Source organism: Pteropus alecto, unplaced genomic scaffold, assembly GCF_000325575.1.
Source record: "Pteropus alecto unplaced genomic scaffold, ASM32557v1 scaffold135, whole genome shotgun sequence".
NCBI classification, from domain to species: Eukaryota; Metazoa; Chordata; class Mammalia; order Chiroptera; family Pteropodidae; genus Pteropus; species Pteropus alecto.
In genome coordinates, this window is record NW_006438076.1 from 510,510 (window position 1) to 524,695 (window position 14,186).

The following is a 14,186-nucleotide window of genomic DNA, read 5'->3' on the forward strand; positions in this document are numbered from 1 at the left end:
GCTCCCGAAGCAGAGCTCTCTGGAGCGCACTGGAGCCAACTCGGCTTCATTAGGGACCAAAAGCAGACCAAGAAAACTGCTGAAAGGGGGACCTGAAAACAGAACGAGAGTCTAAAAGTGCTGTGGATATTCGACTTGGAGTTAGCCTGTGCTGGAAAAGGTCTGAGCCAGTGTGATTATGATTCATTCTGTACGCTTTTGCACGGAATGCAGAGCTGTTGTGTTCTGTGAAATCAACTGCTAAGTGCAGTTATTTGGAATAATCTTTATTGATCCTAAAACCTGTGCCACAGCAAAAGGTAAGGATATCTCAACCAGTTATTCAAAGATTTGCCTTTAACAACATTCGGGATATTTCACTGAGACTATTTTTACATTATATTTGGACTTATGTGTTCTTGGTTGCTTTTCGGTGAAGGGTTCGTTTTTTAATTGTCCAGAAATTGAATAATTGAACTTTAATATTTGTCAGGTTTGTAGAGAGATGATAATTTTTTTAAGTAGATTGTACCACGTAGGTATTGGGCAATGTATCTCTTACCCTGTCAATTTCAGGAACTACCCATTTTTCTATTTGAAACCAGCTTATTTCTTAATGTTTTCTAGACCTTAAGTTAAAGTACAAAAGTGTTCATGATTAAAAGGACATACTTTTGTTTCAAAAGCCACCGGTTTATATCATATTAAATTGTTTTTCCTGGTGAGTTAATAATATTTCAATTATTGATTAATGGAAAATAAGTAGCACTGATTTACTAAAAAGAATTCAGTAGACTGTATAAAGAGGCTGTTCAAATTAGCATAAGGAAGTAACCCTTTCTGTCCTTTTGCCTTCAAATAGTGTGTGTGTGTGTGTGTGTGTGTGTGTGTTCCCCATTGGCGTTAGTAAGAATAATCATCTCTGTCCATAAAATATTTGTATTAACTCTTTTTCCTCTTGCAGAGATTTTTACCACTAGGGTAGTAATCCATATTTATATGATGCTTCTTTAGACCTTTTCATTAAGATAATGTGGAGACCAGAATTTTCTCTAAATCACAGATCAGCCCTGTTAAGAATTTGAACACCTCCCCACCGCAGAATGTTCTGCTACTGCTTAAATGATACCAATATTTTTATTTTCAAAACCAGAAATGGGGGAATTTCAAATTTTAGAGATCTTTTTCATTGTCGGCTTTTGGAAACATACCTGTTGCTCACATGATAATGGTTTGAGGCCCTGACTTCTTTTTTTTTAAGGTATTGTGTAGTACTTTTAAAAAGTAGAAGAGAGTAGAAGTCTAAGCTTTCTTAGGTTAAGTTGACATTTAAGACAGTTTCAAGAGGAATGACTAGAAAGTGATCACATGTGTTTGTGCACCATTCCTGAGGGATCTCAGCCCTGAACTTAGGAGGTACAACCAGATTCGATTGAACCTGGTTTGGAAGGCCAACCCAGGTTCTAGTTAGCCCTGTACAGGGGAGAGTTCTAAAGGTGTTCAGGCCAAAGGTAAAGAGAAATTATAGTAATAAAAATAACTCCTGTTTATTGATACTTGCTAGTGCTTGGCATATATAATTTCATATTAGCATTATCGTAACTGTGAACGATAAGTATTATTATCATTCCCATTGTGTATTTGAGGGAATTGAGACTTAAACATAATTTGCTCAAGATCTTGCAAATTGGGAAGTGATTAAAGAGCGGGTTTGAACCTTCAGGTCTGTCTCTGAAGCCATGTTTTTATTCCTCAGACTAAAGTTCAAGTCTTTTGTAGGGCAAAATTCTAAGACTTTTGCTTTTAAATAGTGTTCATCAGTTTTATTCTCTCCAAATATAGAAACATTCCCCTCCAGCTTGTCAGGAGGGGGAACCCAACCCACAAACAATCAAAAACCACCTATGATATCAGTGTTCTACATCAAACTTAATAGCTTAATAAAGAACAAAAGATTATATGACATCAAAGTGAATATGATTGTATTTTAATCTAATACAAAAGAAAAAAGAATTTCAAGAAGAGTTCTCATATTTTTAACATTATTAAGATTCTGAATTTTCAGATTTCTAGAAATTCATATATTACTTTTCTTAGTCCTCTTACCTTTGATATTACTGAATTCCTAAGTATGTGTAGTTATTGTATTTTAATTTTATGAGTATAAATAAATGTCCTCTTGAGATAGTACTAGTTTTTATGAACTTTAAAATCAAACAGTACTAGTTCATCTTAGAAAAATAAGAGCCCAGATTGTTATTTTAAAATAGTTAGCAGAGATGCTTCCATAGCCTACATATTATATCCATTCTAGAGTGTTAGAATCTTTTCGTGTCAGGAAGTTATATCCACCTCATGTTTCCTCCTACTCTCCTCTACTAAAATGCAAATCTTTTTGTTCTGTATTTAGAAATCAAATTAGTCAGTCTTTTATATAATAACTGAGGTGGTAAAGTCACCTAGTTAAAAAAATTTTAGCTTTGGTTTTGTTCAGAGTTGAATAACACATCACTTATTACTTTAATTTGTAATTTATATTTTTAAATAAAAATCAGTATCAGTTTTAGCAAGAAAAATGTATGGCGTATTTATATCTCCCTAAAATTACATCAGCTAAATTTGAGCCTTCTTTGATATTTATTACTGAAATTCGTAGCTCCTGGAAAAGTAAATACATAATGTAAATAATAAGAGTGTGTTATCTTAACCTGATGACTATTTTCCCAGGGGAACTGTGATTTTTAAGATCTAACATATGCCCATTCTAATTTCTGTTTATGTACTCCTCTAGGAAGAGCAGCAACATGATGTTGCTTTGGTTTCATTCTTAACCCTTAGAAAGAGATACATTTTTATTCAAATACCCAAATATTTTACTTAGATCTTTCCACAAGGGAGTTGTGCCTGATATTCTCAAGAAGCAATTTGTTGCCTGTTTTCTGCTTCTCTTCTTCCAAGTAAATTGCTCTTCTCTCTTCTATGTCCGAAAGGCTCTTCTCTAAAATTTACTATAGGTTTATTTTCTAATCTCTAGTGTTATCCATTTGCATTCCAGTTAGTAAGACCTTTTGAAATGCCTCTTCTTCTCTATTATAAGTAAATGGAAGCCAGTTTGACTTATGTAACTGTTAGAAGCTTTCCAGTTTTTCAAGCAAGAGCCATTGCTGTCAATGCTATTTTTAGTTTAGCATTACTTGTCCATGACATTTCTTAAATACCTGGTTTTCTCCCATTGAGGTTGGAATGTACAGATACCAAAACTGTTGCAGTCATCCACATTCTGGAACCTCATCCCTGGGCCAGTCTGTAGTGGTAGACCCTGGCAGCTGTTACACATATCAGTTAAAGAATTGTGTTTCTTTCTATTACTTCCAAAATTGTTTATGACATAATGATCAAAAATGATTATGTATTTTCTTATTTCACAATAACTTCAACAGTATATTGAGATTTAATACTCAAATTTAGCTAAAGATTTTCTTGGACATGTACATGAGGGGGTGGAGAGAGATCAAATCCAAGTTTGAAACTATTTTATTCCTGCTTTAAAAATTAGAAATAACTTTTTCTAATATAAAAGAGCTTTTAGTACTTAGGGAGACAGGGAGGATTTTGCATTTTGAATATCAGCCTGGTAGAATATAAGTTTTTAGAAGTTCAGAACCTATAGATAATATTTACCTTTTTCTCTTACTGTAGTGAATTCCTAAAACCTAGTTCAAAAATTAATCTCTATAAAGCATATGATATTTTCTAGTAAAAGCAATATTATAAACGGCCATGGTATTGCTCACCACGGACTTTCTAGCAAATAAATCAAAGAAACAAACAATAATACATTATGTAACATGATCAACAACTGTGCATGGCTTTAACAATTAAAGGTAGTAGTACAATTATGCATCAAGTTCTGGAAATAGTTATATGCATGTTATATGAATGTTATGTAAGGATCCCTTACTGCTTTCATGGAGAAAAATAAATTTAATTTAACTTAAAAAGTGCTAAACCTAATATATTGTACTTAAAATAATAACATTTAACAATGATCTTTCTAAAATCTTCATACCAAACCTGTCAAGATGATTTAGAAAGCCTAATTTTTTTTGTCACTGCTCTCCAGTGAAGTTTTAAATGATATCCTTTTTTCCCTCCTGAAAAATTTTCCTAAAGCAAAGACGTTTTCCACAGTCTTCAGGGCTTTCCAACTTTATGCTTCATGATTTCTCAGGTATTTTAACTGAAATCTTGACTTCATAAATTACTTGGTTATACTTCTCCTTTTTCATATTATTAAAATTAAGTCTAAACTGGTTAATTGCCTTATCTAAAATCTTACAGCAAGTCATTGGCAGAATCAGGACTAAAAATACCCTTCCCTACTTTTCCACTTGCCCATGCCTGGCCAATAATAGGCATGAGTGGATGGATAACCTTCACTGCACTGTTAATTACTGGAAAGGCATAAAGGCTTTCAGTTACTAGGCCATAGGTTCAAGTATGTATTTCTAAATCTTCAAAGAGAATCACTAACATTTTATGGTTACTGAATATTTTTACCACATACAAAAGTACATATTTAGATATTAGGATAGTCCCAAGTAAAGAAAAGGAATTGAAATATGAGTATTAGGATATCTTGATAATTAGAGCTGGAATCATAGAAGAGAAGAAAGGTATAGTGTGTCATTATTCTGACACTGTTATTACATTTAGAAGTCATTACATTGAATGTAATGGGAGATTAATTAGATTTTATTTAATATACCTGTTCTTGTGTTATAAACTTAATTATTAAGGACTCAATTCTAGTGGTCAGATATTGGTTTATATTTTCAATTTAAATCATTTGGTGTGTGATGCTAATACAAACTGAGTTTAAATTAGCTAACCCATATAAAGCTCTGGCCCATAGTAAGCACTCAATAAATGTTAGCTAACCTAACCTATAGCTATTGTTATTACTGAGTTTCTAGATTTTTTTTTGCAGTTTTTGTTGGAGATCTGCTTTAGGGTTCAGTTTCTTTCATATTGCCTTTTTAGGACTGGAAACAGGTCAGTGGGTGGAGCCAGGGAGAGAGCAGATCTAACACAAGATCTAACAGAAGATTTACAGAGGTAAAAATAGTCAGTGATGGAATGTCTTGGACATGCCCTTATTCTATCAAATAAAAACTTTCTCTGAGTTTGGTTTGTAAGAAACTCCTTTACTCTGTTTTGGAGGGTGGTTTTTTAAGACCAAAAAAACACATTATCATAGTTATTCAGTTATTTTCAATTCAGTTATTGACTGAAAGAACTTTCTTTATATCATTATTCATTCTCAAAGCTTTATATTAAAACTCTATATTAAAACTTTTATATTGTGAAAAAGAAATAGTTACAAGAGATTCTATGTTTCAATTACTAGGAAAATGTTTTTAGTTCAGTTTAATATTGAGTTACATGCTAGAATCTTGCTCAACTATTTAGAAATTTTTCTTTAAAAGGTTTGGAGAGTTATTTCTCTAGTGAATCACGGCTTAATTTCTGAGTGCATATATTTTCAAATAAAAGCTTTGTTGGTTTAGTTAATCTAATCGATATACTCAAAGCTATAAACTAAATAAGATGATATCATATTTTTTCCATTCTTTTTTTTCCAGCATGAATACTGACTAAACTGGTTCAAAAGCTGTCTTTCTCAGTTTCCCAAAGATCCTTTCAGGACACATAACAATGCATGCTAAAAATAAGTTAATTTTTGCATCTCTTACATTTGAAAATACTAAGCAACCAGTTCACTTTACCTATTTTCTTAAGATTGTAAATGTAAATTTTTGTCAGACTTCTTTGCCGCTATTTAAGGTATTAGCAACCTATTACAGTTTTTTGTTTTTAGAACTTTTTTTCTGCACTTGTACCCTGTAGCATTAATTTATGTTTGTGTTCTTTTACTTAAAGTCATTTCTAATATCTTTATTATAATTTCTAAGAAGGAATTTTGCCATGGCTTAAGGCTTTAGTTTTTTAATTTGCTGCATGCCTTCTCAAGTCTTTCAGTCAGTCTACATCCCTGCAAAGGACTCAGAGGTAGTAGGAATAAAGGGGACTCGTCATATAAATATAAAAGCAAGATTTTTAAAACTGAGTATAAATTTACTTTGCCACCTTCAAAACTTAAAAATTAAAAAAGACAAATTAAAAAATCGTCTTAATAGATGCATAGAAATCATTTGATAAAGGTCAATACTTGTTTACTTTATATATCTTAGAAATTAGAAATGGGGAGTTTCTTTAATATATTTAAGATTTCTACCCCAAGAATATTTTATTCTTAATAGTAAGAAATAAGAAACAATCTATTTAAAGTCAAGAAGAAGATAATAATTTATCGGAGGTTTAGTGAAATTAGAAAGAAATTAGAAAGAAATAAAAGAATTGGAAAAGAAGAAGCAAATCTGTATTCTTTGCTGATGATTGTCTACAAATTCAGAAGAATCTACAGTCAAATTATTAGAAGTAATAACAGAATTGAGCAGGGTTGATGAAAAGACAAGTAATACAATAATAGTACATTTCTTAAGTTTTTTCTGTCCAGCACTAAGTGCTTTATACTCTTATTTAATCCTCAGCAATCCTGCTAGGTTTACTATTTTACACTTTTTTATAGATGAAGAAAATGAAGGGCTAAGAGTTAAGTACTTTGTTCACAGTTATACAGCTATAAGTCTCAAGGGCACAACTGGAACTCCGGCCGTTTGACACACCATGCTAATTGCATTTCAACACACTAGTAATAAATGATTAGAAAATATAATTTAGATAATAGTACCACTTAAAATAGCAACAAAAATCATAAAGTTCCCAAGAATATCTATAACAAAAGTATGGTAAGACCTTTATAGTAAAAGATTAGAAAAATTTATAGGACATAAAAGAATCTCAAATAAATGGAGAGATAGATTGTATTCATGAATGGGAAGGCTCACAATCATGAAGAAGTCAGTTCTCCTCCAAAATAATCTATAATTCAGTGCAGCTTTAATCAGATTTCAAAAAGTTTTTTTCCCTCCTATAATTTGACAGGCTGACTCTAAAATTCATATAAAAGACAAAAGGGCTAAAAATATACAGACATTTTTGAAGAATAAGTTGAAGGACTTATCTTTCCAGATATTAAGACTTAAAAGGTGCTAGAAATTAAGAAATTGAGGTATTAATGGAGAGTTAGACTGATAGAATTGAGAGAACTCAGAAAGAGACCCCTCACAACTATACATTTTTCATGTAAGAATCAATCTTACAAATCAGTGGAGAAAGGATTATTCAGTAAAAGGTGATGAAATAATTGGTTCTGCATAAGAAAAAGCAATCAGATTGTGTCTCTACCTCATTCTAAGCACACAAAAAAGTTCAAAATCAATTAAAAATTAAAAAAAAAAGTTAAAAAGTTTTAGGGAAATAAAAGGTTGAGAAGAAATAGGTCAATATGTTTCTGACCTTGGGTAAGGAAAACTATCTTAAAGCTTGGAAACTATACAAAAAGATATGCAAAATTTTATACAGTAAAAGATAAGCTACAGACTGGGAAAAGATGTTTATAATGTGCATAATTGACAAAAGGATTAATTTTCAGTTTATATAAGGAATCCATGCCTATCATTAAGAAAAAGATAACCAAAGAGTAAAATGGGCAAAGAATATAAACAATTATTTCACTGAAGAGGAAAACTGAATGGCAGTAAACATATGAAACAATATATAACCTGATTAGCAAGCACAGAAATGCATATTAAAGAGTAATAAAATTTCATAATGATCAGATTGACAAAAATAAGGAAGTCTGACAGAACTAAATAGGACAAAAAATGAAGAATGAGAACCCCAGAGTACCCATGGGAGTATATATTGGTAAATCATTTTAGAGAATATTTTTGCAAAGTTGAAATATGATTGCAAAGTAACACACTCTACAGCCCTACAATTCTACTCCTAAAAATAAGTACCAGAGAATTTCTCTTGTTCCCAGGGAGACACTTATGAGATTGTTCATTACATTATTGATTGTAATAATAAAAACTTGGAAACTCTCTAAATGGTAGTCAAATGGAAATATGAATTGTGGTATATATACTTAAGAGAGACTATTGAAATGTAGTTAAAATGAATATCCTGAGCCACAGTGATATATTCTTAAAATATATAATTTGAAGACAATTTGACATAGTATGATTCCATTTCTGCAAATTTTAAAAACATGCAGAATGCTAATATATATTATTTATGGCTACATACATATGTAAAGTGTAAAAAACAAACATGGGAATAATGAATACTAAATTCAAGTTATAGGTTCTCTCTAGAATAGGACTGAGAGAGATATGTAGGATTTCAACTATATCTGTAGTGCTTTTTTTTTTTTACTTTATTTTTTTATGGTAAAAAAATACATTAATGAAAGTATAACATTTCGGGTAATGATGATGATGACAACAATGGTGATAAATACATTAGCAAACAAATAACAGAAGGGCCAAGGATACTTTTTGTTTTAAATCAGAAGCTACAAGCAGCAAACTTAATGATAAAACATTAAACACTGGAAGTGTTTCCATTAAATGAGAAGCTCACTATTATTGCTATTATCAAAATGCCTCTGAAGTCTCAGAACAATGCCATTCATTTTTTAAAAAGAAATAAAAGATATTAAAAAGAAGCAGCAAGTTATCTTTATTTTCAGACTATATTATTTTTTTTCCTAGAAAACGCATGAAAATCAACTGGAAATATATTTTAAATTATTAAGAGAGGTCAATGAAATGGTCCAATATGAGAAATACATGAACAAATCTATCACTTTCTTAAACACTAGCAATGACCAGTTAGTAAATGTAATGAACAAAGGAGATTCATTCCATTCACAAGTGTAACAGTAACTGTAGAATACCTGCATATGGATATGACCTATATGACCGAAAGCATATGACCCATATGAAGAAAACTATAAAATATTTCTGAAGAAAAGAAATTTGAAAGTTGGAGATACTACATTTCATAATATGAAGATATTTGTTTTCCGTGACTTATGAATTTAATAAACCCTATAGAGGATTATTATTGGAACTTGAAAGATTGATTCTAAAATTGTCTGGAAGAAGGTATGCATGAAGCCAAGAAAATTTGGGTAGGCTCATAGCCACACAGAATAAATACTTGATTTCCCATTCTCCCTCACAGCTAGCTATAGGTGTTCATGTGACTAAGTTTTAACCAATGAAAGTGTTTTTGTTGCTCCATCCAGAAACCTTTTTTTAAGAATTGACTTACATGCATCATTTCCCTTCACTCACACCTTTTTCTATCCTGCTGCTTGGAATGTGAAGCCTGAGGGTGAGGATGTGTAGACTGGACTCTAAGATGGAAGGTCACATTCTGGTAATGGTAGAGCAGAAAGCTGCAAGGAGCCTGGTTCCTAATTAATCAGTATCTGGTGTCATGAAAGAGAGAAACTGCATCAGCTCCAGATTGCCTACCTCTGGACCTTAATATGAAGAAGAACAGAACTATCTTTAAGCCACTGATAGTTTAGGTTGTCTTCATTTACAAGTGAATCTAATCCTATTATAATAACCTTTCATACGTTCCCCATGCTTATATAATTCTATTCAGACCTATTTAACACACACAAGTTTTACATAGGTTTTTGTCCGTGAAAGAAGAAAGAATGTTTCTTCACTTTGTTTTCCTCAGTTCATACAACCTTGTAAAAAATATAGCTATGTCATTTAATTCATGTTTGTTTGTTTTGGTGATGGGCAGGTTTTGTTTTTTTTCTGGCTTTATCGAAATATAATAGACAGTTGCTCGTACTTGCTTTGTACAATTCAATGAGTTTTTCAATTATAGTTGGCATACGATAATATATTAATTTCAGTTGTACAGCATCATGATTGGAAATCTATGTAAGTGATCACTCATAAAGTGATCACCCTGCTAAATCTAAGACTTCTCTGCCCCCTTACATATTTATTACAGCATTATTAACTACTCTTCTTATGCTACAATTTGTATCTCCATTTCTGTTTTGTAACTATCCATTTGTACTTCTTAATCCTTTTGCCCTTTTTTGCTCTACCCTCCAACACCCCCCCAAATATTCTCTGTATCTATGAGTTTATTTCCATTTTTGTTGTTGTTGATTTTGTTCTTTAGATTCCACATATATGTGACATCATGCAATGTTTGTCTTTCTTTGACTTATTTCATTCAGCGCTATGCCTTCTAGGTCCATCAAGGCAATATTTTTTTCCATCCCCTTCCTTTTACTTTGTGTGTGCTTTTTAATCTGAAGTGAGTCTCTTGTAGGCAGGATTTGTAGGGGTCTTATTTTCTTATCCATTCAGTCACTCTGTCTTTTGGTTGGAGCACTTAATTCTTTTCCATTTGAAGTACTTGTTGATAGATACATAGTTATTATCATTCCTCATTTGTGTTTTTGATACCTGCTTTTTTCTTCTTAAAGAAGTCCCTTCAACATTTTCTGTAATACTGGCTTGGCGTTGATGAATACCTTTAGCTTTTTCTTTTTTCTTTTCTTTTCTTTTTTTTTTTTTTTGCCTGGGAAACTTCTTCATTTGCTGGATAGAGTATTCTTGGTTGTAGATCCTGGGTTTTCAACATGTAGAATATTTTGTGCCAAGCTCTTCTGTCCTGCATAGTTTCTTTTGAGAAATCATCTGCCAATCTTATGGGTGCTCCCTTGTAGGTAACTAACTGCTTTTCTCTTACTGCTTTTAAGATTCTCTCTTTAGTCTTTAAGCTTTGGAATTTTAATTATACTGTGTCTTGATGTGGGCCTCTTTGGGTTCCTCTTTCTTGGGACTCTCTGAGCTTCCTGGGGTTGTATGTCTATTTCCTTCACCAGATAAGGGAAGTTTTCCATCATTATTTCTTCAAATAACTCTTCAACTTCTTGTTTTCCTTCAGGTACCCCTAGGACCCAGATATTTTTACATGTAATTGTGTTCCATAGGCTCCTTAAATTATTATTATAGTCTTGGCTTCTTTTTTCTTGCTATCCTGATTGAGTGCCCTTGGCTTCCCCATTCTCTATAGCAGTGATTCAGTCCTCTTCTTTATCCACTCTGTTGATTCCATCTAATATACTCTTCATCTCAGATAATGTTTTCTTCATTTCTGACTGGTTGCCTTTTATAATTTCCATTTTCATTTTTATCTCTTTGTTAAAGTTCTCATTGAGTTGATCTACTCTTCCTCTAAGTTCATCGAGCATCTTTACAACCGGTGTTCTGAACTCTGCATCTGTTACATTGTTTGACTCCATTATTCCTGGATCTCTGTTCTGTTTTCTCATATGGTTTCTGCTTCTTTGTCTTCCCATTTTGGCTGCCTTTCTGTGTGTTTTTATGTACTAAGCAAAGCTCCCGAGTCTGCCAGTCTTATTAGTGTAGCTTTGTGTAGTAGGTTTCCAGTGACACAGTCCTGAGAGGGGTTCAACTGCAGGCCAAGTTTAGCCCCAGCCTGTGCCCCTCCAGGGCCACCTGTTAAGATTCAGCAAGCAATCCACAGATACTGTGCTTATGGTTGCTTCAAGAGGCTACACCAGAAACTGAGGCCAGCTGCTATCAGTGTGAGTCTTGGCACTGCTCAGCAAGGAGCACAGGACTCGTTGAGGACACAGTTAGATGTGGCTACGGTGGGGCTGCAAGTTGGGGAAGGCAGAGTTTCAGGGAATCCTCTGGGTAGAGCGACCTTTCTTGTTCAGTTTGATGATGTCTCAGCTGTGATGGCACTGTCTGCAAACTGGGAGCAGGGAGGGCACAGCAGAAAAACAGTGGATACTGCCTGGCACTTCTGCCAAGGAGAGAGCCTTGCCTCAGGCCCTCTGACAACTCAGTGTTCCCCTTTAAGTCCCTGATGCCTCCCATGCAGCCAGCCGGGCGCTGGTGCTCAGAGCAAGCAAGTCTGTCACCACGAAAGTCTGCTTACAGACATGGCCCCTTAAAAAGGTGTCTGCAGCTGCCAGCTGCCACTACCATAGCCTCTGTCCCATTCACCTCCTTGGGACCAGGCAACCTCACGTTCGCCCCCTTCCTCCTTCTACCGTGCAGAGTGATTTCTTATTTCTCTCCCTAGTTGTAGTGCTTCTTTTTATCTAGTTCCCAGGTAACTCAGCTTGCTTTTTGCTCCATGTTTCACATGGACTAGACTTTGATTTGGTCACAAAAGGGATGAACAAAAACTGTGTCATCTGTGCCATTTTTCCCTTCAGGTTTTTTTTAACTCTAAATGGAAAATAAATCTGATGAAATAATATGATTAATGTTTTGAAAAAACGATTTGAGAAAACTAAATGCGTACATGGAGACCTGTCATATTTTCTTAAATTTTTCTCCATATTCAAAATATTGAGTTATTTTTTTAAAAGTAAGTATCTCTACTTTGGGCTGCAATACTTCTGTTAGTTTCTTAGTTCTTGATTACCCAGGAAAATTGTGACCCCAGGCCTGTTTCTTCTGGTTATATTTTTCAATTAGTTTGTCCTGAAATAAGTCTCTAAAGCCTTATATTAGTATAAAGGTAAGCAAGCTGTAAGCCAGTAAAGTTTTAAAAAGCAACCAGGTTAAAACTAAGCATAATACAATATGCTTTTTGTCTCAGAAATTTCTTTCTTTCTTTCCTTAAAATTCAGTTTTTAGATATTCTGTTGTAGAGTGGATTTTTTTATTGGTCCATGTATATAATAACAAAGTAAGAAAAAAACCAACTTGACAATCCTTAGACAAAAATTTTTCTCCATATTTGTTGGTATGAATAGATATATTGTTATTCCTCAAAATAAAGCAACTTTATGGAATTTTGTATTAAAATTCAAATCTTTTCATATTTAACATATTTCTTCATTTCCTCTTTTTTATATTTCACGTCTCAACTGTAGATTTTTGTTTTGTGGTTATCATGAGGTTTATATAAAATGTCTTATAGATAAAATAATCCTTTTTCTTCTGATAGTACTTTATCTTAACTTGCCTATCCAAGCTCCATTCTTTTCCTCCACTTTTTATGTTTTGTTGTCACAAATTATCCCTTTTTTTGTTATGTGCTCATTATCAAATTGAAGTATCTTTAGTTATTTTTAATGCTATTTTTCCCCTTTAACCTTTATGTTATAATTCTTTAACAACCTATTCTGAAATAGAGCTGCAGTTTTCTGCTTCTGTTTGTCACCTTACTCCAAATTTTGCGTACTTTTGTTTTCTTCAGGTAGAAGAGTTCCTTTCAACTTTCTTGTAATGCAGGTCCTGTGTTGGTAAATTTCCCTCAGCTTTTGTTTGTCTAGGAAAGCCTTTATTTCCCCTTTATATCTAAAGGGTAACATTTCTGGATAGAATATTCTTGGCTGGTGATTTTAATCTCTCAATATTTTGAATATATCATACTACTCTCTCCTAGCCTGTAGAGTTTCTGCTGAGAAATATGGTGTAAACCTGATAGGGTTTCCTTTGTAGGGTTTCCTCCCTTCCCACCTGCTAACTGCCTTGAGAATTCTTTCTTTATCATTGCCTTTTGTCAGTTTTAATATGATGTGTCCTGGAGAACACCTTTATGTGTTGACATAATTAGATGTTCTGTTAGCTTCTTATTATGCTCAAATGTCCAGTTTCTACCCCAGGTTTGAGCATTTCTCTTCCATTATTTCTGTTCCCTCCCCTTCCTTTCTTCTCTGGGATACCTGTTATCCTTATGTTGCCCTTTCTGATGACATCAAATACTACTTGTAGAATTCTTTCATTTAAAAAAAAAAAATCTTAATTCTCTTTCTACCTGAATCATTTCTATGTTTCTGTCTTCAAGCTTGCTAATTCTCTCTTCCATTTAGTCTGCTCCACTTCCAGTGCTCTCTAATGCATTCTTTATCTCATTATTGAGTTCTTCACCTTCAGAATTTGTTGGATTCTCTTTTAGAGTTTCAGTTCTTTGTTAAAGTACTCATTCTGTTTATTAATTTTATTCCTGAGCTAATTGAGCTGTCTGAATTTTCTTGTATCTCATTGAGTTTCTTCATGACTGCTATGTTGAATTCTGTCACTTAGATAAGTTTTCCATGACTTTGGTTGTTCATGGTGTTTGATATGTTGTTCCTCTGCCAGTGCATTTGAAGTAATAAGCACCTTTCATATTTACGTACCGTTTTGATTTTTAAT

General features: G+C 33.2%; 1 protein-coding gene across 3 annotated transcripts in view; it reads left to right on the top strand.

Annotated features, from left to right (window-relative positions):
- Nucleotides 1–14,186, top strand: part of ARHGAP32 (Rho GTPase activating protein 32) — a 173,907-nt gene that overhangs the window by 113,037 nt on the left and 46,684 nt on the right. Inside the window, exon 1 of one of the 3 annotated variants that reach the window (XM_015592040.2) lies at nucleotides 7–299. The exons of the other annotated variants lie outside the window; for them this stretch is intronic. The gene's annotated coding sequence lies outside the window, so the exon portion shown is untranslated. Of the gene's footprint in view, nucleotides 1–6; nucleotides 300–14,186 lie in introns of those variants that run through there. 3 annotated transcript variants of the gene reach the window in all.